Here is a 27301-nt window from a genome sequence, read left to right as displayed (position 1 = left end):
GAGGGATTCACCTGCCCTCAGACAACTTCTGCCCTGAGACCAGGAGGGATTCACCTGCCCTCAGACAACTTCTGCCCTGAGACCAGGAGGGATTCACCTGCCCTCAGACAACTTCTGCCCTGAGACCAGGAGGGATTCACCTGCCCTCAGACAATTTCTGCCCTGAGACCAGGAGGGATTCACATGCCCTCAGACAACTTCTGCCCTGGGACCAGAGGAGAGAGTTGACTCCCTTTTGTCCAACCACGTTGCCTTAAAACAGAAAAATATGACTTCTGCCCTGAGACCAGGAGAGATTCACCTTCCCTCAGACAACTTCTGCCCTGAGACCTGGAGAGATTCACCTGCCCTCAGATAACTTCTGCCCTGAGACCAGGAGGGATTCACCTGCCCTCAGACAACTTCTGCCCTGAGACCAGGAGGGATTCACATGCCCTCAGACAACTTCTGCCCTGGGACCAGAGGAGAGAGTTGACTCCCTTTTGTCCAACTACGTTGCCTTAAAACAGAAAAATATGACTTCTGCCCTGAGACCAGGAGAGATTCACCTTCCCTCAGACAACTTCTGCCCTGAGACCAGGAGAGATTCACCTGCCCTCAGACAACTTCTGCCCTGAGACCAGGAGGGATTCACCTGCCTCAGACAACTTCTGCCCTGAGACCAGGAGAGATTCACCTGCCCTCAGACAACTTCTGCCCTGAGACCAGGAGAGATTCACCTTCCCTCAGACAACTTCTGCCCTGGGACCAGAGGAGAGAGTTTACTCCCTTTTGTCCAACCACGTTGCCTTAAAACAGAAAAATATGACTTCTGCCCTGAGACCAGGAGAGATTCACCTTCCCTCAGACAACTTCTGCCCTGAGACCTGGAGAGATTCACCTGCCCTCAGATAACTTCTGCCCTGAGACCAGGAGGGATTCAGCTGCCCTCAGACAACTTCTGCCCTGAGACCAGGAGAGATTCACCTGCCCTCAGACAACTTCTGCCCTGAGACCTGGAGAGATTCACCTGCCCTCAGATAACTTCTGCCCTGAGACCAGGAGGGATTCACCTGCCCTCAGACAACTTCTGCCCTGAGACCAGGAGGGATTCACCTGCTTCAGACAACTTCTGCCCTGAGACCAGGAGAGATTCACCTTCCCTCAGACAACTTCTGCCCTGGGACCAGAAGGGATTCACCTGCCCTCAGACAACTTCTGCCCTGGGACCAGGAGGGATTCACCTGCCCTCAGACAACTTCTGCCCTGGGACCAGGAGGGATTCACCTGCCCTCAGACAACTTCTGCCCTGGGACCAGAGGAGACAGTCGACTCCCTTTTGTCCAACCACGTTGCCTTAAAACAGAAAAATATGACTTCTGCCCTGAGACCAGGAGAGATTCACCTTCCCTCAGACAACTTCTGCCCTGAGACCTGGAGAGATTCACCTGCCCTCAGACAACTTCTGCCCTGGGACCAGAGGAGAGAGTTGACTCCCTTTTGTCCAACCACGTTGCCTTAAAACAGAAAAATATGACTTCTGCCCTGAGACCAGGAGAGATTCACCTTCCCTCAGACAACTTCTGCCCTGAGACCTGGAGAGATTCACCTGCCCTCAGACAACTTCTGCCCTGAGACCAGGAGGGATTCACCTGCCCTCAAACAACTTCTGCCCTGGGACCAGAGGAGAGAGTTGACTCCCTTTTGTCCAACTACGTTGCCTTAAAACAGAAAAATATGACTTCTGCCCTGAGACCAGGAGAGATTCACCTTCCCTCAGACAACTTCTGCCCTGAGACCAGGAGAGATTCACCTGCCCTCAGACAACTTCTGCCCTGAGATCAGGAGGGATTCACCTGCCTCAGACAACTTCTGCCCTGAGACCAGGAGAGATTCACCTGCCCTCAGACAACTTCTGCCCTGAGACCAGGAGGGATTCACCTGCCCTCAGACAACTTCTGCCCTGAGACCAGGAGGGATTCACCTGCCCTCAGACAACTTCTGCCCTGGCACCAGAGGAGAGAGTTGACTCCCTTTTGTCAACCACGTTGCCTTAAAACAGAAAAATATGACTTCTGCCCTGAGACCAGGAGAGATTCACCTTCCCTCAGACAACTTCTGCCCTGAGACCAGGAGAGATTCACCTGCCCTCAGACAACTTCTGCCCTGAGATCAGGAGGGATTCACCTGCCTCAGACAACTTCTGCCCTGAGACCAGGAGAGATTCACCTGCCCTCAGACAACTTCTGCCCTGAGACCAGGAGGGATTCACCTGCCCTCAGACAACTTCTGCCCTGGGACCAGAGGAGAGAGTTGACTCCCTTTTGTCAACCACGTTGCCTTAAAACAGAAAAATATGAATTCTGCCCTGAGACCAGGAGAGATTCACCTTCCCTCAGACAACTTCTGCCCTGAGACCTGGAGAGATTCACCTGCCCTCAGATAACTTTTGCCCTGAGACCAGGAGGGATTCAGCTGCTCTCAGACAACTTCTGCCCTGAGACCAGGAGAGATTCACCTGCCCTCAGACAACTTCTGCCCTGAGACCAGGAGGGATTCACCTGCCCTCAGGCAACTTCTGCCCTGAGACCAGGAGAGATTCACCTTCCCTCAGACAACTTCTGCCCTGGGACCAGAGGAGAGAGTTTACTCCCTTTTGTCCAACCACGTTGCCTTAAAACAGAAAAATATGACTTCTGCCCTGAGACCAGGAGAGATTCACCTTCCCTCAGACAACTTCTGCCCTGAGACCAGGAGAGATTCACCTGCCCTCAGACAACTTCTGCCCTGAGACCAGGAGGGATTCACCTGCCTCAGACAACTTCTGCCCTGAGACCAGGAGAGATTCACCTGCCCTCAGACAACTTCTGCCCTGAGACCAGGAGAGATTCACCTTCCCTCAGACAACTTCTGCCCTGGGACCTGGAGAGATTCACCTGCCCTCAGATAACTTCTGCCCTGAGACCAGGAGGGATTCAGCTGCCCTCAGACAACTTCTGCCCTGAGACCAGGAGAGATTCACCTGCCCTCAGACAACTTCTGCCCTGAGACCTGGAGAGATTCACCTGCCCTCAGATAACTTCTGCCCTGAGACCAGGAGGGATTCACCTGCCCTCAGACAACTTCTGCCCTGAGACCAGGAGAGATTCACCTGCCCTCAGACAACTTCTGCCCTGAGACCAGGAGAGATTCACCTTCCCTCAGACAACTTCTGCCCTGAGACCAGGAGGGATTCACCTGCCCTCAGACAACTTCTGCCCTGGGACCAGGAGGGATTCACCTGCCCTCAGACAACTTCTGCCCTGGGACCAGAGGAGACAGTTGACTCCCTTTTGTCCAACCACGTTGCCTTAAAACAGAAAAATATGACTTCTGCCCTGAGACCAGGAGAGATTCACCTTCCCTCAGACAACTTCTGCCCTGAGACCTGGAGAGATTCACCTGCCCTCAGACAACTTCTGCCCTGGGACCAGAGGAGAGAGTTGACTCCCTTTTGTCCAACCACGTTGCCTTAAAACAGAAAAATATGACTTCTGCCCTGAGACCAGGAGAGATTCACCTTCCCTCAGACAACTTCTGCCCTGAGACCTGGAGAGATTCACCTGCCCTCAGACAACTTCTGCCCTGAGACCAGGAGGGATTCACCTGCCCTCAAACAACTTCTGCCCTGGGACCAGAGGAGAGAGTTGACTCCCTTTTGTCCAACTACGTTGCCTTAAAACAGAAAAATATGACTTCTGCCCTGAGACCAGGAGAGATTCACCTTCCCTCAGACAACTTCTGCCCTGAGACCAGGAGAGATTCACCTGCCCTCAGACAACTTCTGCCCTGAGATCAGGAGGGATTCACCTGCCTCAGACAACTTCTGCCCTGAGACCAGGAGAGATTCACCTGCCCTCAGACAACTTCTGCCCTGAGACCAGGAGGGATTCACCTGCCCTCAGACAACTTCTGCCCTGAGACCAGGAGGGATTCACCTGCCCTCAGACAACTTCTGCCCTGGCACCAGAGGAGAGAGTTGACTCCCTTTTGTCAACCACGTTGCCTTAAAACAGAAAAATATGACTTCTGCCCTGAGACCAGGAGAGATTCACCTTCCCTCAGACAACTTCTGCCCTGAGACCAGGAGAGATTCACCTGCCCTCAGACAACTTCTGCCCTGAGATCAGGAGGGATTCACCTGCCTCAGACAACTTCTGCCCTGAGACCAGGAGAGATTCACCTGCCCTCAGACAACTTCTGCCCTGAGACCAGGAGGGATTCACCTGCCCTCAGACAACTTCTGCCCTGGGACCAGAGGAGAGAGTTGACTCCCTTTTGTCAACCACGTTGCCTTAAAACAGAAAAATATGAATTCTGCCCTGAGACCAGGAGAGATTCACCTTCCCTCAGACAACTTCTGCCCTGAGACCTGGAGAGATTCACCTGCCCTCAGATAACTTTTGCCCTGAGACCAGGAGGGATTCAGCTGCTCTCAGACAACTTCTGCCCTGAGACCAGGAGAGATTCACCTGCCCTCAGACAACTTCTGCCCTGAGACCAGGAGGGATTCACCTGCCCTCAGACAACTTCTGCCCTGAGACCAGGAGAGATTCACCTTCCCTCAGACAACTTCTGCCCTGGGACCAGAGGAGAGAGTTTACTCCCTTTTGTCCAACCACGTTGCCTTAAAACAGAAAAATATGACTTCTGCCCTGAGACCAGGAGAGATTCACCTTCCCTCAGACAACTTCTGCCCTGAGACCTGGAGAGATTCACCTGCCCTCAGATAACTTCTGCCCTGAGACCAGGAGGGATTCAGCTGCCCTCAGACAACTTCTGCCCTGAGACCAGGAGAGATTCACCTGCCCTCAGACAACTTCTGCCCTGAGACCTGGAGAGATTCACCTGCCCTCAGATAACTTCTGCCCTGAGACCAGGAGGGATTCACCTGCCCTCAGACAACTTCTGCCCTGAGACCAGGAGAGATTCACCTGCCCTCAGACAACTTCTGCCCTGAGACCAGGAGAGATTCACCTTCCCTCAGACAACTTCTGCCCTGAGACCAGGAGGGATTCACCTGCCCTCAGACAACTTCTGCCCTGGGACCAGGAGGGATTCACCTGCCCTCAGACAACTTCTGCCCTGGGACCAGAGGAGACAGTTGACTCCCTTTTGTCCAACCACGTTGCCTTAAAACAGAAAAATATGACTTCTGCCCTGAGACCAGGAGAGATTCACCTGCCCTCAGACAACTTCTGCCCTGAGACCTGGAGAGATTCACCTGCCCTCAGACAACTTCTGCCCTGGGACCAGAGGAGAGAGTTGACTCCCTTTTGTCCAACCACGTTGCCTTAAAACAGAAAAATATGACTTCTGCCCTGAGACCAGGAGAGATTCACCTTCCCTCAGACAACTTCTGCCCTGAGACCTGGAGAGATTCACCTGCCCTCAGATAACTTCTGCCCTGAGACCAGGAGGGATTCACCTGCCCTCAGACAACTTCTGCCCTGAGACCAGGAGGGATTCACCTGCCCTCAGACAACTTCTGCCCTGGGACCAGAGGAGAGAGTTGACTCCCTTTTGTCCAACTACGTTGCCTTAAAACAGAAAAATATGACTTCTGCCCTGAGACCAGGAGAGATTCACCTTCCCTCAGACAACTTCTGCCCCGAGACCAGGAGAGATTCACCTCCCCTCAGACAACTTCTGCCCTGAGATCAGGAGGGATTCACCTGCCTCAGACAACTTCTGCCCTGAGGCCAGGAGAGATTCACCTGCCCTCAGACAACTTCTGCCCTGAGACCAGGAGGGATTCACCTGCCCTCAGACAACTTCTGCCCTGGGACCAGAGGAGAGAGTTGACTCCCTTTTGTCCAACCACGTTGCCTTAAAACAGAAAAATATGACTTCTGCCCTGAGACCAGGAGAGATTCACCTTCCCTCAGACAACTTCTGCCCTGAGACCTGGAGAGATTCACCTGCCCTCAGATAGCTTTTGCCCTGAGACCAGGAGGGATTCAGCTGCCCTCAGACAACTTCTGCCCTGAGACCAGGAGGGATTCACCTGCCCTCAGACAACTTCTGCCCTGGGACCAGGAGGGATTCACCTGCCCTCAGACAACTTCTGCCCTGGGACCAGAGGAGACAGTTGACTCCCTTTTGTCCAACCACGTTGCCTTAAAACAGAAAAATATGACTTCTGCCCTGAGACCAGGAGAGATTCACCTTCCCTCAGACAACTTCTGCCCTGAGACCTGGAGAGATTCACCTGCCCTCAGACAACTTCTGCCCTGGGACCAGAGGAGAGAGTTGACTCCCTTTTGTCCAACCACGTTGCCTTAAAACAGAAAAATATGACTTCTGCCCTGAGACCAGGAGAGATTCACCTTCCCTCAGACAACTTCTGCCCTGAGACCTGGAGAGATTCACCTTCCCTCAGACAACTTCTGCCCTGAGACCAGGAGGGATTCACCTGCCCTCAAACAACTTCTGCCCTGGGACCAGAGGAGAGAGTTGACTCCCTTTTGTCCAACTACGTTGCCTTAAAACAGAAAAATATGACTTCTGCCCTGAGACCAGGAGAGATTCACCTTCCCTCAGACAACTTCTGCCCTGAGACCAGGAGAGATTCACCTGCCCTCAGACAACTTCTGCCCTGAGATCAGGAGGGATTCACCTGCCTCAGACAACTTCTGCCCTGAGACCAGGAGAGATTCACCTGCCCTCAGACAACTTCTGCCCTGAGACCAGGAGGGATTCACCTGCCCTCAGACAACTTCTGCCCTGAGACCAGGAGGGATTCACCTGCCCTCAGACAACTTCTGCCCTGGCACCAGAGGAGAGAGTTGACTCCCTTTTGTCAACCACGTTGCCTTAAAACAGAAAAATATGACTTCTGCCCTGAGACCAGGAGAGATTCACCTTCCCTCAGACAACTTCTGCCCTGAGACCAGGAGAGATTCACCTGCCCTCAGACAACTTCTGCCCTGAGATCAGGAGGGATTCACCTGCCTCAGACAACTTCTGCCCTGAGACCAGGAGAGATTCACCTGCCCTCAGACAACTTCTGCCCTGAGACCAGGAGGGATTCACCTGCCCTCAGACAACTTCTGCCCTGGGACCAGAGGAGAGAGTTGACTCCCTTTTGTCAACCACGTTGCCTTAAAACAGAAAAATATGAATTCTGCCCTGAGACCAGGAGAGATTCACCTTCCCTCAGACAACTTCTGCCCTGAGACCTGGAGAGATTCACCTGCCCTCAGATAACTTTTGCCCTGAGACCAGGAGGGATTCAGCTGCTCTCAGACAACTTCTGCCCTGAGACCAGGAGAGATTCACCTGCCCTCAGACAACTTCTGCCCTGAGACCAGGAGGGATTCACCTGCCCTCAGACAACTTCTGCCCTGAGACCAGGAGAGATTCACCTTCCCTCAGACAACTTCTGCCCTGGGACCAGAGGAGAGAGTTTACTCCCTTTTGTCCAACCACGTTGCCTTAAAACAGAAAAATATGACTTCTGCCCTGAGACCAGGAGAGATTCACCTTCCCTCAGACAACTTCTGCCCTGAGACCTGGAGAGATTCACCTGCCCTCAGATAACTTCTGCCCTGAGACCAGGAGGGATTCAGCTGCCCTCAGACAACTTCTGCCCTGAGACCAGGAGAGATTCACCTGCCCTCAGACAACTTCTGCCCTGAGACCTGGAGAGATTCACCTGCCCTCAGATAACTTCTGCCCTGAGACCAGGAGGGATTCACCTGCCCTCAGACAACTTCTGCCCTGAGACCAGGAGAGATTCACCTGCCCTCAGACAACTTCTGCCCTGAGACCAGGAGAGATTCACCTTCCCTCAGACAACTTCTGCCCTGAGACCAGGAGGGATTCACCTGCCCTCAGACAACTTCTGCCCTGGGACCAGGAGGGATTCACCTGCCCTCAGACAACTTCTGCCCTGGGACCAGAGGAGACAGTTGACTCCCTTTTGTCCAACCACGTTGCCTTAAAACAGAAAAATATGACTTCTGCCCTGAGACCAGGAGAGATTCACCTGCCCTCAGACAACTTCTGCCCTGAGACCTGGAGAGATTCACCTGCCCTCAGACAACTTCTGCCCTGGGACCAGAGGAGAGAGTTGACTCCCTTTTGTCCAACCACGTTGCCTTAAAACAGAAAAATATGACTTCTGCCCTGAGACCAGGAGAGATTCACCTTCCCTCAGACAACTTCTGCCCTGAGACCTGGAGAGATTCACCTGCCCTCAGATAACTTCTGCCCTGAGACCAGGAGGGATTCACCTGCCCTCAGACAACTTCTGCCCTGAGACCAGGAGGGATTCACCTGCCCTCAGACAACTTCTGCCCTGGGACCAGAGGAGAGAGTTGACTCCCTTTTGTCCAACTACGTTGCCTTAAAACAGAAAAATATGACTTCTGCCCTGAGACCAGGAGAGATTCACCTTCCCTCAGACAACTTCTGCCCCGAGACCAGGAGAGATTCACCTCCCCTCAGACAACTTCTGCCCTGAGATCAGGAGGGATTCACCTGCCTCAGACAACTTCTGCCCTGAGGCCAGGAGAGATTCACCTGCCCTCAGACAACTTCTGCCCTGAGACCAGGAGGGATTCACCTGCCCTCAGACAACTTCTGCCCTGGGACCAGAGGAGAGAGTTGACTCCCTTTTGTCCAACCACGTTGCCTTAAAACAGAAAAATATGACTTCTGCCCTGAGACCAGGAGAGATTCACCTTCCCTCAGACAACTTCTGCCCTGAGACCTGGAGAGATTCACCTGCCCTCAGATAGCTTTTGCCCTGAGACCAGGAGGGATTCAGCTGCTCTCAGACAACTTCTGCCCTGAGACCAGGAGAGATTCACCTGCCCTCAGACAACTTCTGCCCTGAGACCATGAGGGATTCACCTGCCCTCAGACAACTTCTGCCCTGAGACCAGGAGAGATTCACCTTCCCTCAGACAACTTCTGCCCTGGGACCAGAGGAGAGAGTTGACTCCCTTTTGTCCAACCACGTTGCCTTAAAACAGAAAAATATGACTTCTGCCCTGAGACCAGGAGAGATTCACCTTCCCTCAGACAACTTCTGCCCTGAGACCTGGAGAGATTCACCTGCCCTCAGATAACTTCTGCCCTGAGACCAGGAGGGATTCACCTGCCCTCAGACAACTTCTGCCCTGAGACCAGGAGAGATTCACCTGCCCTCAGACAACTTCTGCCCTGAGACCAGGAGGGATTCACCTGCCTCAGACAACTTCTGCCCTGAGACCAGGAGAGATTCACCTTCCCTCAGACAACTTCTGCCCTGAGACCAGGAGGGATTCACCTGCCCTCAGACAACTTCTGCCCTGAGACCAGGAGGGATTCACCTGCCCTCAGACAACTTCTGCCCTGGGACCAGAGGAGACAGTTGACTCCCTTTTGTCCAACCACGTTGCCTTAAAACAGAAAAATATGACTTCTGCCCTGAGACCAGGATAGATTCACCTTCCCTCAGACAACTTCTGCCCTGAGACCTGGAGAGATTCACCTGCCCTCAGACAACTTCTGCCCTGAGACCTGGAGAGATTCACCTGCCCTCAGACAACTTCTGCCCTGGGACCAGAGGAGAGAGTTGACTCCCTTTTGTCCAACCACGTTGCCTTAAAACAGAAAAATATGACTTCTGCCCTGAGACCAGGAGAGATTCACCTTCCCTCAGACAACTTCTGCCCTGAGACCTGGAGAGATTCACCTGCCCTCAGATAACTTCTGCCCTGAGACCAGGAGGGATTCACCTGCCCTCAGACAACTTCTGCCCTGAGACCAGGAGGGATTCACATGCCCTCAGACAACTTCTGCCCTGGGACCAGAGGAGAGAGTTGACTCCCTTTTGTCCAACTACGTTGCCTTAAAACAGAAAAATATGACTTCTGCCCTGAGACCAGGAGAGATTCACCTTCCCTCAGACAACTTCTGCCCTGAGACCAGGAGAGATTCACCTGCCCTCAGACAACTTCTGCCCTGAGACCAGGAGGGATTCACCTGCCTCAGACAACTTCTGCCCTGAGACCAGGAGAGATTCACCTGCCCTCAGACAACTTCTGCCCTGAGACCAGGAGAGATTCACCTTCCCTCAGACAACTTCTGCCCTGGGACCAGAGGAGAGAGTTTACTCCCTTTTGTCCAACCACGTTGCCTTAAAACAGAAAAATATGACTTCTGCCCTGAGACCAGGAGAGATTCACCTTCCCTCAGACAACTTCTGCCCTGAGACCAGGAGGGATTCACCTGCCCTCAGACAACTTCTGCCCTGGGACCAGGAGGGATTCACCTGCCCTCAGACAACTTCTGCCCTGGGACCAGAGGAGACAGTTGACTCCCTTTTGTCCAACCACGTTGCCTTAAAGCAGAAAAATATGACTTCTGCCCTGAGACCAGCAGAGATTCACCTGCCCTCAGACAACTTCTGCCCTGAGACCTGGAGAGATTCACCTGCCCTCAGACAACTTCTGCCCTGAGACCAGGAGAGATTCACCTTCCCTCAGACAACTTCTGCCCTGAGACCAGGAGGGATTCACCTGCCCTCAGACAACTTCTGCCCTGGGACCAGGAGGGATTCACCTGCCCTCAGACAACTTCTGCCCTGGGACCAGAGGAGACAGTTGACTCCCTTTTGTCCAACCACGTTGCCTTAAAACAGAAAAATATGACTTCTGCCCTGAGACCAGGAGAGATTCACCTGCCCTCAGACAACTTCTGCCCTGAGACCTGGAGAGATTCACCTGCCCTCAGACAACTTCTGCCCTGGGACCAGAGGAGACAGTTGACTCCCTTTTGTCCAACCACGTTGCCTTAAAACAGAAAAATATGACTTCTGCCCTTAGACCAGGAGAGATTCACCTGCCCTCAGACAACTTCTGCCCTGAGACCTGGAGAGATTCACCTGCCCTCAGACAACTTCTGCCCTGGGACCAGAGGAGAGAGTTGACTCCCTTTTGTCCAACCACGTTGCCTTAAAACAGAAAAATATGACTTCTGCCCTGAGACCAGGAGAGATTCACCTTCCCTCAGACAACTTCTGCCCTGAGACCTGGAGAGATTCACCTGCCCTCAGATAACTTCTGCCCTGAGACCAGGAGGGATTCACCTGCCCTCAGACAACTTCTGCCCTGAGACCAGGAGGGATTCACCTGCCCTCAGACAACTTCTGCCCTGGGACCAGAGGAGAGAGTTGACTCCCTTTTGTCCAACTACGTTGCCTTAAAACAGAAAAATATGACTTCTGCCCTGAGACCAGGAGAGATTCACCTTCCCTCAGACAACTTCTGCCCCGAGACCAGGAGAGATTCACCTGCCCTCAGACAACTTCTGCCCTGAGATCAGGAGGGATTCACCTGCCTCAGACAACTTCTGCCCTGAGGCCAGGAGAGATTCACCTGCCCTCAGACAACTTCTGCCCTGGGACCAGAGGAGAGAGTTGACTCCCTTTTGTCCAACCACGTTGCCTTAAAACAGAAAAATATGACTTCTGCCCTGAGACCAGGAGAGATTCACCTTCCCTCAGACAACTTCTGCCCTGAGACCTGGAGAGATTCACCTGCCCTCAGACAACTTCTGCCCTGAGACCAGGAGGGATTCACCTGCCCTCAGACAACTTCTGCCCTGGGACCAGAGGAGAGAGTTGACTCCCTTTTGTCCAACTACGTTGCCTTAAAACAGAAAAATATGACTTCTGCCCTGAGACCAGGAGAGATTCACCTTCCCTCAGACAACTTCTGCCCTGAGACCAGGAGAGATTCACCTGCCCTCAGACAACTTCTGCCCTGAGATCAGGAGGGATTCACCTGCCTCAGACAACTTCTGCCCTGAGACCAGGAGAGATTCACCTGCCCTCAGACAACTTCTGCCCTGAGACCTGGAGAGATTCACCTGCCCTCAGATAACTTCTGCCCTGAGACCAGGAGGGATTCACCTGCCCTCAGACAACTTCTGCCCTGAGACCAGGAGAGATTCACCTGCCCTCAGACAACTTCTGCCCTGAGACCTGGAGAGATTCACCTGCCCTCAGATAACTTCTGCCCTGAGACCAGGAGGGATTCACCTGCCCTCAGACAACTTCTGCCCTGAGACCAGGAGAGATTCACCTGCCCTCAGACAACTTCTGCCCTGAGACCAGGAGGGATTCACCTGCCTCAGACAACTTCTGCCCTGAGACCAGGAGAGATTCACCTTCCCTCAGACAACTTCTGCCCTGGGACCAGGAGGGATTCACCTGCCCTCAGACAACTTCTGCCCTGGGACCAGAGGAGACAGTTGACTCCCTTTTGTCCAACCACGTTGCCTTAAAACAGAAAAATATGACTTCTGCCCTGAGACCAGGAGAGATTCACCTTCCCTCAGACAACTTCTGCCCTGAGACCTGGAGAGATTCACCTGCCCTCAGACAACTTCTGCCCTGGGACCAGAGGAGAGAGTTGACTCCCTTTTGTCCAACCACGTTGCCTTAAAACAGAAAAATATGACTTCTGCCCTGAGACCAGGAGAGATTCACCTTCCCTCAGACAACTTCTGCCCTGAGACCTGGAGAGATTCACCTGCCCTCAGACAACTTCTGCCCTGAGACCAGGAGGGATTCACCTGCCCTCAGACAACTTCTGCCCTGGGACCAGAGGAGAGAGTTGACTCCCTTTTGTCCAACTACGTTGCCTTAAAACAGAAAAATATGACTTCTGCCCTGAGACCAGGAGAGATTCACCTTCCCTCAGACAACTTCTGCCCTGAGACCAGGAGAGATTCACCTGCCCTCAGACAACTTCTGCCCTGAGATCAGGAGGGATTCACCTGCCTCAGACAACTTCTGCCCTGAGACCAGGAGAGATTCACCTGCCCTCAGACAACTTCTGCCCTGAGACCAGGAGGGATTCACCTGCCCTCAGACAACTTCTGCCCTGAGACCAGGAGGGATTCACCTGCCCTCAGACAACTTCTGCCCTGGGAGCAGAGGAGAGAGTTGACTCCCTTTTGTCCAACCACGTTGCCTTAAAACAGAAAAATATGACTTCTGCCCTGAGACCAGGAGAGATTCACCTTCCCTCAGACAACTTCTGCCCTGAGACCTGGAGAGATTCACCTGCCCTCAGATAACTTCTGCCCTGAGACCAGGAGGGATTCAGCTGCCCTCAGACAACTTCTGCCCTGAGACCAGGAGAGATTCACCTGCCCTCAGACAACTTCTGCCCTGAGACCTGGAGAGATTCACCTGCCCTCAGATAACTTCTGCCCTGAGACCAGGAGGGATTCACCTGCCCTCAGACAACTTCTGCCCTGAGACCAGGAGAGATTCACCTGCCCTCAGACAACTTCTGCCCTGAGACCAGGAGGGATTCACCTGCTTCAGACAACTTCTGCCCTGAGACCAGGAGAGATTCACCTTCCCTCAGACAACTTCTGCCCTGGGACCAGAAGGGATTCACCTGCCCTCAGACAACTTCTGCCCTGGGACCAGGAGGGATTCACCTGCCCTCAGACAACTTCTGCCCTGGGACCAGAGGAGACAGTTGACTCCCTTTTGTCCAACCACGTTGCCTTAAAACAGAAAAATATGACTTCTGCCCTGAGACCAGGAGAGATTCACCTTCCCTCAGACAACTTCTGCCCTGAGACCTGGAGAGATTCACCTGCCCTCAGACAACTTCTGCCCTGGGACCAGAGGAGAGAGTTGACTCCCTTTTGTCCAACCACGTTGCCTTAAAACAGAAAAATATGACTTCTGCCCTGAGACCAGGAGAGATTCACCTTCCCTCAGACAACTTCTGCCCTGAGACCTGGAGAGATTCACCTGCCCTCAGACAACTTCTGCCCTGAGACCAGGAGGGATTCACCTGCCCTCAGACAACTTCTGCCCTGGGACCAGAGGAGAGAGTTGACTCCCTTTTGTCCAACTACGTTGCCTTAAAACAGAAAAATATGACTTCTGCCCTGAGACCAGGAGAGATTCACCTTCCCTCAGACAACTTCTGCCCTGAGACCAGGAGAGATTCACCTGCCCTCAGACAACTTCTGCCCTGAGATCAGGAGGGATTCACCTGCCTCAGACAACTTCTGCCCTGAGACCAGGAGAGATTCACCTGCCCTCAGACAACTTCTGCCCTGAGACCAGGAGGGATTCACCTGCCCTCAGACAACTTCTGCCCTGAGACCAGGAGGGATTCACCTGCCCTCAGACAACTTCTGCCCTCGGAGCAGAGGAGAGAGTTGACTCCCTTTTGTCCAACCACGTTGCCTTAAAACAGAAAAATATGACTTCTGCCCTGAGACCAGGAGAGATTCACCTTCCCTCAGACAACTTCTGCCCTGAGACCTGGAGAGATTCACCTGCCCTCAGATAACTTCTGCCCTGAGACCAGGAGGGATTCAGCTGCCCTCAGACAACTTCTGCCCTGAGACCAGGAGAGATTCACCTGCCCTCAGACAACTTCTGCCCTGAGACCTGGAGAGATTCACCTGCCCTCAGATAACTTCTGCCCTGAGACCAGGAGGGATTCACCTGCCCTCAGACAACTTCTGCCCTGAGACCAGGAGAGATTCACCTGCCCTCAGACAACTTCTGCCCTGAGACCAGGAGGGATTCACCTGCTTCAGACAACTTCTGCCCTGAGACCAGGAGAGATTCACCTTCCCTCAGACAACTTCTGCCCTGGGACCAGAAGGGATTCACCTGCCCTCAGACAACTTCTGCCCTGGGACCAGGAGGGATTCACCTGCCCTCAGACAACTTCTGCCCTGGGACCAGGAGGGATTCACCTGCCCTCAGACAACTTCTGCCCTGGGACCAGAGGAGACAGTTGACTCCCTTTTGTCCAACCACGTTGCCTTAAAACAGAAAAATATGACTTCTGCCCTGAGACCAGGAGAGATTCACCTTCCCTCAGGCAACTTCTGCCCTGAGACCTGGAGAGATTCACCTGCCCTCAGACAACATCTGCCCTGGGACCAGAGGAGAGAGTTGACTCCCTTTTGTCCAACCACGTTGCCTTAAAACAGATAAATATGACTTCTGCCCTGAGACCAGGAGAGATTCACCTTCCCTCAGACAACTTCTGCCCTGAGACCTGGAGAGATTCACTTGCCCTCAGACAACTTCTGCCCTGAGACCAGGAGGGATTCACCTGCCCTCAAACAACTTCTGCCCTGGGACCAGAGGAGAGAGTTGACTCCCTTTTGTCCAACTACGTTGCCTTAAAACAGAAAAATATGACTTCTGCCCTGAGACCAGGAGAGATTCACCTTCCCTCAGACAACTTCTGCCCTGAGACCAGGAGAGATTCACCTGCCCTCAGACAACTTCTGCCCTGAGATCAGGAGGGATTCACCTGCCTCAGACAACTTCTGCCCTGAGACCAGGAGAGATTCACCTGCCCTCAGACAACTTCTGCCCTGAGACCAGGAGGGATTCACCTGCCCTCAGACAACTTCTGCCCTGGGACCAGAGGAGAGAGTTGACTCCCTTTTGTCAACCACGTTGCCTTAAAACAGAAAAATATGACTTCTGCCCTGAGACCAGGAGAGATTCACCTTCCCTCAGACAACTTCTGCCCTGAGACCAGGAGAGATTCACCTGCCCTCAGACAACTTCTGCCCTGAGATCAGGAGGGATTCACCTGCCTCAGACAACTTCTGCCCTGAGACCAGGAGAGATTCACCTGCCCTCAGACAACTTCTGCCCTGAGACCAGGAGGGATTCACCTGCCCTCAGACAACTTCTGCCCTGGGACCAGAGGAGAGAGTTGACTCCCTTTTGTCAACCACGTTGCCTTAAAACAGAAAAATATGAATTCTGCCCTGAGACCAGGAGAGATTCACCTTCCCTCAGACAACTTCTGCCCTGAGACCTGGAGAGATTCACCTGCCCTCAGATAACTTTTGCCCTGAGACCAGGAGGGATTCAGCTGCTCTCAGACAACTTCTGCCCTGAGACCAGGAGAGATTCACCTGCCCTCAGACAACTTCTGCCCTGAGACCAGGAGGGATTCACCTGCCCTCAGACAACTTCTGCCCTGAGACCAGGAGAGATTCACCTTCCCTCAGACAACTTCTGCCCTGGGACCAGAGGAGAGAGTTTACTCCCTTTTGTCCAACCACGTTGCCTTAAAACAGAAAAATATGACTTCTGCCCTGAGACCAGGAGAGATTCACCTTCCCTCAGACAACTTCTGCCCTGAGACCTGGAGAGATTCACCTGCCCTCAGATAACTTCTGCCCTGAGACCAGGAGGGATTCAGCTGCCCTCAGACAACTTCTGCCCTGAGACCAGGAGAGATTCACCTGCCCTCAGACAACTTCTGCCCTGAGACCTGGAGAGATTCACCTGCCCTCAGATAACTTCTGCCCTGAGACCAGGAGGGATTCACCTGCCCTCAGACAACTTCTGCCCTGAGACCAGGAGAGATTCACCTGCCCTCAGACAACTTCTGCCCTGAGACCAGGAGAGATTCACCTTCCCTCAGACAACTTCTGCCCTGAGACCAGGAGGGATTCACCTGCCCTCAGACAACTTCTGCCCTGGGACCAGGAGGGATTCACCTGCCTTCAGACAACTTCTGCCCTGGGACCAGAGGAGACAGTTGACTCCCTTTTGTCCAACCACGTTGCCTTAAAACAGAAAAATATGACTTCTGCCCTGAGACCAGCAGAGATTCACCTGCCCTCAGACAACTTCTGCCCTGAGACCTGGAGAGATTCACCTGCCCTCAGACAACTTCTGCCCTGAGACCAGGAGAGATTCACCTTCCCTCAGACAACTTCTGCCCTGAGACCAGGAGGGATTCACCTGCCCTCAGACAACTTCTGCCCTGGGACCAGGAGGGATTCACCTGCCCTCAGACAACTTCTGCCCTGGGACCAGAGGAGACAGTTGACTCCCTTTTGTCCAACCACGTTGCCTTAAAACAGAAAAATATGACTTCTGCCCTGAGACCAGGAGAGATTCACCTGCCCTCAGACAACTTCTGCCCTGAGACCTGGAGAGATTCATCTGCCCTCAGACAACTTCTGCCCTGAGACCTGGAGAGATTCACCTGCCCTCAGACAACTTCTGCCCTGGGACCAGAGGAGAGAGTTGACTCCCTTTTGTCCAACCACGTTGCCTTAAAACAGAAAAATATGACTTCTGCCCTGAGACCAGGAGAGATTCACCTTCCCTCAGACAACTTCTGCCCTGAGACCTGGAGAGATTCACCTGCCCTCAGATAACTTCTGCCCTGAGACCAGGAGGGATTCACCTGCCCTCAGACAACTTCTGCCCTGAGACCAGGAGGGATTCACCTGCCCTCAGACAACTTCTGCCCTGGGACCAGAGGAGAGAGTTGACTCCCTTTTGTCCAACTACGTTGCCTTAAAAGAGAAAAATATGACTTCTGCCCTGAGACCAGGAGAGATTCACCTTCCCTCAGACAACTTCTGCCCCGAGACCAGGAGAGATTCACCTCCCCTCAGACAACTTCTGCCCTGAGATCAGGAGGGATTCACCTGCCTCAGACAACTTCTGCCCTGAGGCCAGGAGAGATTCACCTGCCCTCAGACAACTTCTGCCCTGAGACCAGGAGGGATTCACCTGCCCTCAGACAACTTCTGCCCTGGGACCAGAGGAGAGAGTTGACTCCCTTTTGTCCAACCACGTTGCCTTAAAACAGAAAAATATGACTTCTGCCCTGAGACCAGGAGAGATTCACCTTCCCTCAGACAACTTCTGCCCTGAGACCTGGAGAGATTCACCTGCCCTCAGATAGCTTTTGCCCTGAGACCAGGAGGGATTCAGCTGCTCTCAGACAACTTCTGCCCTGAGACCAGGAGAGATTCACCTGCCCTCAGACAACTTCTGCCCTGAGACCATGAGGGATTCACCTGCCCTCAGACAACTTCTGCCCTGAGACCAGGAGAGATTCACCTTCCCTCAGACAACTTCTGCCCTGGGACCAGAGGAGAGAGTTGACTCCCTTTTGTCCAACCACGTTGCCTTAAAACAGAAAAATATGACTTCTGCCCTGAGACCAGGAGAGATTCACCTTCCCTCAGACAACTTCTGCCCTGAGACCTGGAGAGATTCACCTGCCCTCAGATAACTTCTGCCCTGAGACCAGGAGGGATTCACCTGCCCTCAGACAACTTCTGCCCTGAGACCAGGAGAGATTCACCTGCCCTCAGACAACTTCTGCCCTGAGACCAGGAGGGATTCACCTGCCTCAGACAACTTCTGCCCTGAGACCAGGAGAGATTCACCTTCCCTCAGACAACTTCTGCCCTGAGACCAGGAGGGATTCACCTGCCCTCAGACAACTTCTGCCCTGAGACCAGGAGGGATTCACCTGCCCTCAGACAACTTCTGCCCTGGGACCAGAGGAGACAGTTGACTCCCTTTTGTCCAACCACGTTGCCTTAAAACAGAAAAATATGACTTCTGCCCTGAGACCAGGATAGATTCACCTTCCCTCAGACAACTTCTGCCCTGAGACCTGGAGAGATTCACCTGCCCTCAGACAACTTCTGCCCTGAGACCTGGAGAGATTCACCTGCCCTCAGACAACTTCTGCCCTGGGACCAGGAGGGATTCACCTGCCCTCAGACAACTTCTGCCCTGGGACCAGGAGGGATTCACCTGCCCTCAGACAACTTCTGCCCTGGGACCAGAGGAGACAGTTGACTCCCTTTTGTCCAACCACGTTGCCTTAAAACAGAAAAATATGACTTCTGCCCTGAGACCAGGAGAGATTCACCTTCCCTCAGGCAACTTCTGCCCTGAGACCTGGAGAGATTCACCTGCCCTCAGACAACTTCTGCCCTGGGACCAGAGGAGAGAGTTGACTCCCTTTTGTCCAACCACGTTGCCTTAAAACAGATAAATATGACTTCTGCCCTGAGACCAGGAGAGATTCACCTTCCCTCAGACAACTTCTGCCCTGAGACCTGGAGAGATTCACTTGCCCTCAGACAACTTCTGCCCTGAGACCAGGAGGGATTCACCTGCCCTCAAACAACTTCTGCCCTGGGACCAGAGGAGAGAGTTGACTCCCTTTTGTCCAACTACGTTGCCTTAAAACAGAAAAATATGACTTCTGCCCTGAGACCAGGAGAGATTCACCTTCCCTCAGACAACTTCTGCCCTGAGACCAGGAGAGATTCACCTGCCCTCAGACAACTTCTGCCCTGAGATCAGGAGGGATTCACCTGCCTCAGACAACTTCTGCCCTGAGACCAGGAGAGATTCACCTGCCCTCAGACAACTTCTGCCCTGAGACCAGGAGGGATTCACCTGCCCTCAGACAACTTCTGCCCTGGGACCAGAGGAGAGAGTTGACTCCCTTTTGTCAACCACGTTGCCTTAAAACAGAAAAATATGACTTCTGCCCTGAGACCAGGAGAGATTCACCTTCCCTCAGACAACTTCTGCCCTGAGACCAGGAGAGATTCACCTGCCCTCAGACAACTTCTGCCCTGAGATCAGGAGGGATTCACCTGCCTCAGACAACTTCTGCCCTGAGACCAGGAGAGATTCACCTGCCCTCAGACAACTTCTGCCCTGAGACCAGGAGGGATTCACCTGCCCTCAGACAACTTCTGCCCTGGGACCAGAGGAGAGAGTTGACTCCCTTTTGTCAACCACGTTGCCTTAAAACAGAAAAATATGAATTCTGCCCTGAGACCAGGAGAGATTCACCTTCCCTCAGACAACTTCTGCCCTGAGACCTGGAGAGATTCACCTGCCCTCAGATAACTTTTGCCCTGAGACCAGGAGGGATTCAGCTGCTCTCAGACAACTTCTGCCCTGAGACCAGGAGAGATTCACCTGCCCTCAGACAACTTCTGCCCTGAGACCAGGAGGGATTCACCTGCCCTCAGACAACTTCTGCCCTGAGACCAGGAGAGATTCACCTTCCCTCAGACAACTTCTGCCCTGGGACCAGAGGAGAGAGTTTACTCCCTTTTGTCCAACCACGTTGCCTTAAAACAGAAAAATATGACTTCTGCCCTGAGACCAGGAGAGATTCACCTTCCCTCAGACAACTTCTGCCCTGAGACCTGGAGAGATTCACCTGCCCTCAGATAACTTCTGCCCTGAGACCAGGAGGGATTCAGCTGCCCTCAGACAACTTCTGCCCTGAGACCAGGAGAGATTCACCTGCCCTCAGACAACTTCTGCCCTGAGACCTGGAGAGATTCACCTGCCCTCAGATAACTTCTGCCCTGAGACCAGGAGGGATTCACCTGCCCTCAGACAACTTCTGCCCTGAGACCAGGAGAGATTCACCTGCCCTCAGACAACTTCTGCCCTGAGACCAGGAGAGATTCACCTTCCCTCAGACAACTTCTGCCCTGAGACCAGGAGGGATTCACCTGCCCTCAGACAACTTCTGCCCTGGGACCAGGAGGGATTCACCTGCCTTCAGACAACTTCTGCCCTGGGACCAGAGGAGACAGTTGACTCCCTTTTGTCCAACCACGTTGCCTTAAAACAGAAAAATATGACTTCTGCCCTGAGACCAGCAGAGATTCACCTGCCCTCAGACAACTTCTGCCCTGAGACCTGGAGAGATTCACCTGCCCTCAGACAACTTCTGCCCTGAGACCAGGAGAGATTCACCTTCCCTCAGACAACTTCTGCCCTGAGACCAGGAGGGATTCACCTGCCCTCAGACAACTTCTGCCCTGGGACCAGGAGGGATTCACCTGCCCTCAGACAACTTCTGCCCTGGGACCAGAGGAGACAGTTGACTCCCTTTTGTCCAACCACGTTGCCTTAAAACAGAAAAATATGACTTCTGCCCTGAGACCAGGAGAGATTCACCTGCCCTCAGACAACTTCTGCCCTGAGACCTGGAGAGATTCATCTGCCCTCAGACAACTTCTGCCCTGAGACCTGGAGAGATTCACCTGCCCTCAGACAACTTCTGCCCTGGGACCAGAGGAGAGAGTTGACTCCCTTTTGTCCAACCACGTTGCCTTAAAACAGAAAAATATGACTTCTGCCCTGAGACCAGGAGAGATTCACCTTCCCTCAGACAACTTCTGCCCTGAGACCTGGAGAGATTCACCTGCCCTCAGATAACTTCTGCCCTGAGACCAGGAGGGATTCACCTGCCCTCAGACAACTTCTGCCCTGAGACCAGGAGGGATTCACCTGCCCTCAGACAACTTCTGCCCTGGGACCAGAGGAGAGAGTTGACTCCCTTTTGTCCAACTACGTTGCCTTAAAAGAGAAAAATATGACTTCTGCCCTGAGACCAGGAGAGATTCACCTTCCCTCAGACAACTTCTGCCCCGAGACCAGGAGAGATTCACCTCCCCTCAGACAACTTCTGCCCTGAGATCAGGAGGGATTCACCTGCCTCAGACAACTTCTGCCCTGAGGCCAGGAGAGATTCACCTGCCCTCAGACAACTTCTGCCCTGAGACCAGGAGGGATTCACCTGCCCTCAGACAACTTCTGCCCTGGGACCAGAGGAGAGAGTTGACTCCCTTTTGTCCAACCACGTTGCCTTAAAACAGAAAAATATGACTTCTGCCCTGAGACCAGGAGAGATTCACCTTCCCTCAGACAACTTCTGCCCTGAGACCTGGAGAGATTCACCTGCCCTCAGATAGCTTTTGCCCTGAGACCAGGAGGGATTCAGCTGCTCTCAGACAACTTCTGCCCTGAGACCAGGAGAGATTCACCTGCCCTCAGACAACTTCTGCCCTGAGACCATGAGGGATTCACCTGCCCTCAGACAACTTCTGCCCTGAGACCAGGAGAGATTCACCTTCCCTCAGACAACTTCTGCCCTGGGACCAGAGGAGAGAGTTGACTCCCTTTTGTCCAACCACGTTGCCTTAAAACAGAAAAATATGACTTCTGCCCTGAGACCAGGAGAGATTCACCTTCCCTCAGACAACTTCTGCCCTGAGACCTGGAGAGATTCACCTGCCCTCAGATAACTTCTGCCCTGAGACCAGGAGGGATTCACCTGCCCTCAGACAACTTCTGCCCTGAGACCAGGAGAGATTCACCTGCCCTCAGACAACTTCTGCCCTGAGACCAGGAGGGATTCACCTGCCTCAGACAACTTCTGCCCTGAGACCAGGAGAGATTCACCTTCCCTCAGACAACTTCTGCCCTGAGACCAGGAGGGATTCACCTGCCCTCAGACAACTTCTGCCCTGAGACCAGGAGGGATTCACCTGCCCTCAGACAACTTCTGCCCTGGGACCAGAGGAGACAGTTGACTCCCTTTTGTCCAACCACGTTGCCTTAAAACAGAAAAATATGACTTCTGCCCTGAGACCAGGATAGATTCACCTTCCCTCAGACAACTTCTGCCCTGAGACCTGGAGAGATTCACCTGCCCTCAGACAACTTCTGCCCTGAGACCTGGAGAGATTCACCTGCCCTCAGACAACTTCTGCCCTGGGACCAGAGGAGAGAGTTGACTCCCTTTTGTCCAACCACGTTGCCTTAAAACAGAAAAATATGACTTCTGCCCTGAGACCAGGAGAGATTCACCTTCCCTCAGACAACTTCTGCCCTGAGACCTGGAGAGATTCACCTGCCCTCAGATAACTTCTGCCCTGAGACCAGGAGGGATTCACCTGCCCTCAGACAACTTCTGCCCTGAGACCAGGAGGGATTCACATGCCCTCAGACAACTTCTGCCCTGGGACCAGAGGAGAGAGTTGACTCCCTTTTGTCCAACTACGTTGCCTTAAAACAGAAAAATATGACTTCTGCCCTGAGACCAGGAGAGATTCACCTTCCCTCAGACAACTTCTGCCCTGAGACCAGGAGAGATTCACCTGCCCTCAGACAACTTCTGCCCTGAGACCAGGAGGGATTCACCTGCCTCAGACAACTTCTGCCCTGAGACCAGGAGAGATTCACCTGCCCTCAGACAACTTCTGCCCTGAGACCAGGAGAGATTCACCTTCCCTCAGACAACTTCTGCCCTGGGACCAGAGGAGAGAGTTTACTCCCTTTTGTCCAACCACGTTGCCTTAAAACAGAAAAATATGACTTCTGCCCTGAGACCAGGAGAGATTCACCTTCCCTCAGACAACTTCTGCCCTGAGACCTGGAGAGATTCACCTGCCCTCAGATAACTTCTGCCCTGAGACCAGGAGGGATTCAGCTGCCCTCAGACAACTTCTGCCCTGAGACCAGGAGAGATTCACCTGCCCTCAGACAACTTCTGCCCTGAGACCTGGAGAGATTCACCTGCCCTCAGATAACTTCTGCCCTGAGACCAGGAGAGATTCACCTGCCCTCAGACAACTTCTGCCCTGAGACCAGGAGGGATTCACCTGCTTCAGACAACTTCTGCCCTGAGACCAGGAGAGATTCACCTGCCCTCAGACAACTTCTGCCCTGAGACCTGGAGAGATTCACCTGCCCTCAGATAACTTCTGCCCTGAGACCAGGAGGGATTCACCTGCCCTCAGACAACTTCTGCCCTGAGACCAGGAGAGATTCACCTGCCCTCAGACAACTTCTGCCCTGAGACCAGGAGAGATTCACCTTCCCTCAGACAACTTCTGCCCTGAGACCAGGAGGGATTCACCTGCCCTCAGACAACTTCTGCCCTGGGACCAGGAGGGATTCACCTGCCTTCAGACAACTTCTGCCCTGGGACCAGAGGAGACAGTTGACTCCCTTTTGTCCAACCACGTTGCCTTAAAACAGAAAAATATGACTTCTGCCCTGAGACCAGCAGAGATTCACCTGCCCTCAGACAACTTCTGCCCTGAGACCTGGAGAGATTCACCTGCCCTCAGACAACTTCTGCCCTGAGACCAGGAGAGATTCACCTTCCCTCAGACAACTTCTGCCCTGAGACCAGGAGGGATTCACCTGCCCTCAGACAACTTCTGCCCTGGGACCAGGAGGGATTCACCTGCCCTCAGACAACTTCTGCCCTGGGACCAGAGGAGACAGTTGACTCCCTTTTGTCCAACCACGTTGCCTTAAAACAGAAAAATATGACTTCTGCCCTGAGACCAGGAGAGATTCACCTGCCCTCAGACAACTTCTGCCCTGAGACCTGGAGAGATTCATCTGCCCTCAGACAACTTCTGCCCTGAGACCTGGAGAGATTCACCTGCCCTCAGACAACTTCTGCCCTGGGACCAGAGGAGAGAGTTGACTCCCTTTTGTCCAACCACGTTGCCTTAAAACAGAAAAATATGACTTCTGCCCTGAGACCAGGAGAGATTCACCTTCCCTCAGACAACTTCTGCCCTGAGACCTGGAGAGATTCACCTGCCCTCAGATAACTTCTGCCCTGAGACCAGGAGGGATTCACCTGCCCTCAGACAACTTCTGCCCTGAGACCAGGAGGGATTCACCTGCCCTCAGACAACTTCTGCCCTGGGACCAGAGGAGAGAGTTGACTCCCTTTTGTCCAACTACGTTGCCTTAAAAGAGAAAAATATGACTTCTGCCCTGAGACCAGGAGAGATTCACCTTCCCTCAGACAACTTCTGCCCCGAGACCAGGAGAGATTCACCTCCCCTCAGACAACTTCTGCCCTGAGATCAGGAGGGATTCACCTGCCTCAGACAACTTCTGCCCTGAGGCCAGGAGAGATTCACCTGCCCTCAGACAACTTCTGCCCTGAGACCAGGAGGGATTCACCTGCCCTCAGACAACTTCTGCCCTGGGACCAGAGGAGAGAGTTGACTCCCTTTTGTCCAACCACGTTGCCTTAAAACAGAAAAATATGACTTCTGCCCTGAGACCAGGAGAGATTCACCTTCCCTCAGACAACTTCTGCCCTGAGACCTGGAGAGATTCACCTGCCCTCAGATAGCTTTTGCCCTGAGACCAGGAGGGATTCAGCTGCTCTCAGACAACTTCTGCCCTGAGACCAGGAGAGATTCACCTGCCCTCAGACAACTTCTGCCCTGAGACCATGAGGGATTCACCTGCCCTCAGACAACTTCTGCCCTGAGACCAGGAGAGATTCACCTTCCCTCAGACAACTTCTGCCCTGGGACCAGAGGAGAGAGTTGACTCCCTTTTGTCCAACCACGTTGCCTTAAAACAGAAAAATATGACTTCTGCCCTGAGACCAGGAGAGATTCACCTTCCCTCAGACAACTTCTGCCCTGAGACCTGGAGAGATTCACCTGCCCTCAGATAACTTCTGCCCTGAGACCAGGAGGGATTCACCTGCCCTCAGACAACTTCTGCCCTGAGACCAGGAGAGATTCACCTGCCCTCAGACAACTTCTGCCCTGAGACCAGGAGGGATTCACCTGCCTCAGACAACTTCTGCCCTGAGACCAGGAGAGATTCACCTTCCCTCAGACAACTTCTGCCCTGAGACCAGGAGGGATTCACCTGCCCTCAGACAACTTCTGCCCTGAGACCAGGAGGGATTCACCTGCCCTCAGACAACTTCTGCCCTGGGACCAGAGGAGACAGTTGACTCCCTTTTGTCCAACCACGTTGCCTTAAAACAGAAAAATATGACTTCTGCCCTGAGACCAGGATAGATTCACCTTCCCTCAGACAACTTCTGCCCTGAGACCTGGAGAGATTCACCTGCCCTCAGACAACTTCTGCCCTGAGACCTGGAGAGATTCACCTGCCCTCAGACAACTTCTGCCCTGGGACCAGAGGAGAGAGTTGACTCCCTTTTGTCCAACCACGTTGCCTTAAAACAGAAAAATATGACTTCTGCCCTGAGACCAGGAGAGATTCACCTTCCCTCAGACAACTTCTGCCCTGAGACCTGGAGAGATTCACCTGCCCTCAGATAACTTCTGCCCTGAGACCAGGAGGGATTCACCTGCCCTCAGACAACTTCTGCCCTGAGACCAGGAGGGATTCACATGCCCTCAGACAACTTCTGCCCTGGGACCAGAGGAGAGAGTTGACTCCCTTTTGTCCAACTACGTTGCCTTAAAACAGAAAAATATGACTTCTGCCCTGAGACCAGGAGAGATTCACCTTCCCTCAGACAACTTCTGCCCTGAGACCAGGAGAGATTCACCTGCCCTCAGACAACTTCTGCCCTGAGACCAGGAGGGATTCACCTGCCTCAGACAACTTCTGCCCTGAGACCAGGAGAGATTCACCTGCCCTCAGACAACTTCTGCCCTGAGACCAGGAGAGATTCACCTTCCCTCAGACAACTTCTGCCCTGGGACCAGAGGAGAGAGTTTACTCCCTTTTGTCCAACCACGTTGCCTTAAAACAGAAAAATATGACTTCTGCCCTGAGACCAGGAGAGATTCACCTTCCCTCAGACAACTTCTGCCCTGAGACCTGGAGAGATTCACCTGCCCTCAGATAACTTCTGCCCTGAGACCAGGAGGGATTCAGCTGCCCTCAGACAACTTCTGCCCTGAGACCAGGAGAGATTCACCTGCCCTCAGACAACTTCTGCCCTGAGACCTGGAGAGATTCACCTGCCCTCAGATAACTTCTGCCCTGAGACCAGGAGAGATTCACCTGCCCTCAGACAACTTCTGCCCTGAGACCAGGAGGGATTCACCTGCTTCAGACAACTTCTGCCCTGAGACCAGGAGAGATTCACCTTCCCTCAGACAACTTCTGCCCTGGGACCAGAAGGGATTCACCTGCCCTCAGACAACTTCTGCCCTGGGACCAGGAGGGATTCACCTGCCCTCAGACAACTTCTGACCTGGGACCAGGAGGGATTCACCTGCCCTCAGACAACTTCTGCCCTGGGACCAGAGGAGACAGTTGACTCCCTTTTGTCCAACCACGTTGCCTTAAAACAGAAAAATATGACTTCTGCCCTGAGACCAGGAGAGATTCACCTTCCCTCAGACAACTTCTGCCCTGAGACCTGGAGAGATTCACCTGCCCTCAGACAACTTCTGCCCTGGGACCAGAGGAGAGAGTTGACTCCCTTTTGTCCAACCACGTTGCCTTAAAACAGAAAAATATGACTTCTGCCCTGAGACCAGGAGAGATTCACCTTCCCTCAGACAACTTCTGCCCTGAGACCTGGAGAGATTCACCTGCCCTCAGACAACTTCTGCCCTGAGACCAGGAGGGATTCACCTGCCCTCAAACAACTTCTGCCCTGGGACCAGAGGAGAGAGTTGACTCCCTTTTGTCCAACTACGTTGCCTTAAAACAGAAAAATATGACTTCTGCCCTGAGACCAGGAGAGATTCACCTTCCCTCAGACAACTTCTGCCCTGAGACCAGGAGAGATTCACCTGCCCTCAGACAACTTCTGCCCTGAGATCAGGAGGGATTCACCTGCCTCAGACAACTTCTGCCCTGAGACCAGGAGAGATTCACCTGCCCTCAGACAACTTCTGCCCTGAGACCAGGAGGGATTCA

Source organism: Pagrus pagrus, assembly GCF_965226575.1.
Source record: "Pagrus pagrus genome assembly, chromosome: 13".
Lineage (NCBI taxonomy): Eukaryota > Metazoa > Chordata > Actinopteri > Spariformes > Sparidae > Pagrus > Pagrus pagrus.
Note: the sequence above shows the minus strand (reverse complement) of the source record.